Here is a 4,065-nt window from a genome sequence, read left to right as displayed (position 1 = left end):
CCCCAAAGGGCCCCCTTTTTTAAAATCCCCCCTGCCGCAGCCAGTCCTGCGTAATGGGCAAGCGTATGGCTGGGGTGCCCAGGGATGTCTGTGGTCCTAACTGTAAACTCTCCATGTGGGATGCCCTGCAATGTGTTGCATTATTGCTGCATCATCCTCTAGGTTCTGAAATGGCTTTGATATCAAAATAATAGCAATATAACTATATTGAGATGGTAAAGAATAGGACACACATTGAGAGAGATGGCAAAAGAGTTCTAGATCTTCATCTTAGTTTTCATTAATTGTTAAAACTAAGAAACTAAGACATAGCATTATTATCATGTTATTTAAGAAGATGGAAAGACATTTTTAATAACCTTAGCCAATCAATGAAAAATGACTTGGTGGTCAGCTAGTGGAGTGGTGATTAAGGCAGCTGGATCCCACAAGGTCGACTGCACAGTTCAAGTATGAGACTGGAGCTTGAAAATCACACTGTATATGAGTGTGTGTGTGTGTGTGAGTGTGTGTGTGTGTGTGTGTGTGTGCCCCAAATCCAGAGAGGACAATGGAGGAGAAGGGATTGCAACATGCCATTCCCCCGGAGGATGGCATTTCCCTCTCTCTCTGTCTCTCTCCAGTAAGCACACATCCCCTGTAACAAAAATTTTTTTTTAAAAAAAGAAAAGAAAGCGATTGTCTCAGATATGGAGAATTATAGAATTATCAGGGTTTTTTGTTTGTTTGTTTGTTTGTTTTGTTTTGTTTTTAAAGGTTTTTAGCACAGGGTCTGCATGCTCACCAGAGAGAGGAGACAGTGAGAGAGAAAGTGAGAAATCAACCTCCACCCTCTAAGCGGGGGGGATGGCCATACCACAGTCTCTTCTACATTCTCCTCTTGAGAGTTTGAGTGAGCATGCACACACGCCCAGAGTGATTTTTTAGCTGCCAGGTTCGGTACTCAAACTGTGCTTAGCCATGTAGGAGTCCAGTGCCTTAATCCCTACTGGCCCAAGTTATCTGATTCTGGAAACCATATCCAGGTAGCTTTCATTGAACATAAATAATTGTGTGTGTGTGTGTGTGTGTGTGCGTGCTTGTGTGTAGGGGGAGAATAGAAGTGAACATGGCATATCCTAAAATTGGAAGTTACTTTGACTCATTTGCTTGAACCCACTCATAGGCCAGAATGCCCTCCAGGCTTCATTGGTCAGCTGCTTCTGGTTTTTGAGATACCTGAGACAGCTCATTTGAAATGTGGGACACTAAGTATATGGCTCTAAACTGGAGATACACTCAGGGTCATCAGCACAGAAATGGTGCTTAGAGCCCTGGGACCAGAAGGGATCACCTAGTGATAGCAGGGAGACGAGGGGGATCTGGTAAAGGAATCACATTTAGATTTTGCATGGCCTATAATGGATATGATCTTTCAGAAATGTAAACAGCTATTTTAGGAAGATTCACTTTCTTCACTTCTCTGACGCTTCTAGAACAAATGAAGGGGTGAGAGATGCTCGCTCTGTCGCACCTAGAATTCCTCCATCTGATGGAGGTTTTAGTAAAAGTACCACATCTATTTCTTTCCAAGGAATTCTTACGTAGGAAGGACAGCCTCTTTAAAGAAGGCAGTGGGGCTGGACTGCATTTACCCTTATCCAACTTCAGGGGGCAGGCTCTGACTAAAATATTCCTGGACCAAAGCTCAAAGCTCAAATACCCCTGAGACTCAGGAGAATTTGGGTGTATGGAAAGCACTTTAATCCTACTACTGTAATTAGGGATAATTGACATTGTTGCTGCTGGGTTTTGTATAATAAAAGAGATTAGGGAGCTAAGAGCATAATAGCTCAGTTTCCTGAGGGGCAAACAATGCCTCTATTTCCTGGGTTTATGCCCAAGGGTGCTGGTAAACAGGGGAGGCTGCTTCTAAGCAAAGCAGGAATTAGCCACGTTGGCAAGGGAGTTTCAACAGGTAGAAAACTAGTGCTTTATTTATATTCGGGCTGTATCTGTGGGATATACCTTGGATCGGTGCAGAATTAAGTAGGTGGTGCAAAGTAGATTGGGAATACCCTGCGCTTTCTGGATTCATCACTTATTTTGGGGAAAAATAGTGTGAAAACATAGCTTTTTCAGATTTGGACCACATTTTGTGCTTGAATTACTCAAGTCTATCCTGATTTGATATTGTACCAAGGTCTTCAAGATAGAAGGAAGGAAAAAAAAAAACAAACATAAAAAAGTACTTTGCACACAGAATGGGAGTCTGTGGGGTCCTCAAGGGCTGGATAAGAAAGATCAGGGCTGTTTTGCAGTTGAGTCCTTGGCCCTCATTACTGCAACCCAGGCTCACCTCAGCAAGCTCTCACTTCCCTTGCTCCGAAACCCTCCCTGCCGATCTCATCTCAAGGAAACAGCAACTGGTCATATTTTATCAACAGGAATTTATTCTTTGGGAATAAAAAGTGGATGCTGAGGCTGTCTTTTAAAAGGTACCCTTTCTGGGAACCAGCAGTTAGCGTAATGGCTATGTCGCTGGACTCCCACGTAGTCGGCCGCGGTTCGTGTCCCGGACCCGGTGGCTTAAAACTCACGCCGGGCGTGTGTGCGTGCGTGCCCAAGAGCCCGAGAGGAGAATGGAGGAGAAGGGATTGCAGCGTGACCATCCCCCCTGGGGGGTGATTTCTCGCTTTCTGTCTCTATGTCCCTCTCTGTCTGTCTGGCGAGCGCATGCGCCCTACAGTGAAAATCTCTCAAAAAAAAAAAAAAAAAAAAAAAAAAAAAAAAAAAAAAAAAAAAAAAAAAAAAAAAAAAAAAAAAAAAAAAGAGGTACCCTTTCTAACACCAAATCATGAGGTGAGTTTCAGATATTTGATTCCAGAGTCTCCTGATACCCTGGGTAAGTTGGGGTAGCAGCCAGAATTGGAGAACATAACTAAAAGGGACAGTAGAGGTGGGGCCCCTAGATCTCTGGTTACTACTAGTTCTCCCCTAATGGGTCCATGGTCACCTGATTTGACCCTAATAGAATGTGCCTAGTCTCGTTTCCCCGATTGTGCAGGGAGTTTTCTCTCTGGGACAGGGAGTCCTTAGGAGGCCTGAACAGCTTGCCCCTGCTGTTCTCTGTGTTTGGTTTCCATCTACAAAACCATGAATCTGTATTCATTAGATAAGCTCAATTTTCCACAAGCCCCTGTTTTCTATAATTCTGTATCTTTTCCTGAAAGAAGAGAAATTTATCACTGAAGAGTACCAGCCCAAGGGGATTTGGCAAGAACTTGTCTGGCTGGGGAGGAATCATAGATAAGGCATCACCAATGGCTGCACTTTGCCAACCAAACGGGAGGCGACGCCCCTTTGGAATTCTGACCTGATCCTTGAAACCAGAGCACAGGAGCTCCTCAGTGTGATGTGTTGCCAAAGCACACAGTGGATTGTTGGATACGTTTCCTGGTCCTTAGATCTCAGCCATATCCCTCAGCAGGGCATGGGCAAGGCAGCGTGAACTCTATGACAGCATGCAGCTGGGCACTGCCAAGGATAACTGTGTGCAGCATGAACACTTTGCCTGGAGCTGGTGATAATCTGACTTGTTTTCCTGAAGTAGGCAGAGCAGGAGAACCAGCCCCATCTGTCTTCTGTTTGACCAGATTGTAGGAAGTGTTATGTGGTGCCCCCTTCCATACACTAATTTAAAAAGGAATAAATAAGAAGTCATAGTTATGGACTCACTTTCAGAAGTTATGCTGACAATTGTTTATGTAGGAAAGTCTACAGCAGTATGGCTTGCTCATGACCTGTTTCCTTTACACTACAGACTCAAAGAGGGTTCCCAACTAGCAGCAGCAACAGCAGCAGTACTACCTAGGACCCACTAGAAATATCAGTTCTTGGATCTCACTCCAGATCTCCTGAGTCAGATGCTCTGATGTGAGGCAGGGGACTGTATTTCAACAAACCCTCCACCCAGGTGCCTGTATTATACATGTTCAGACTTGAGACCACTAGCTTAGAGAACCCAGTGAGGTGATATTCAAGACTGAAGGCTGGAGATGAGATCAGTTGACTCTGAGGCCTTTC

The sequence above is a fragment of the Tupaia chinensis genome, unplaced genomic scaffold (genome assembly GCF_000334495.1).
Source record: "Tupaia chinensis unplaced genomic scaffold, TupChi_1.0 Scaffold000252_1, whole genome shotgun sequence".
Lineage (NCBI taxonomy): Eukaryota > Metazoa > Chordata > Mammalia > Scandentia > Tupaiidae > Tupaia > Tupaia belangeri.
Note: the sequence above shows the minus strand (reverse complement) of the source record.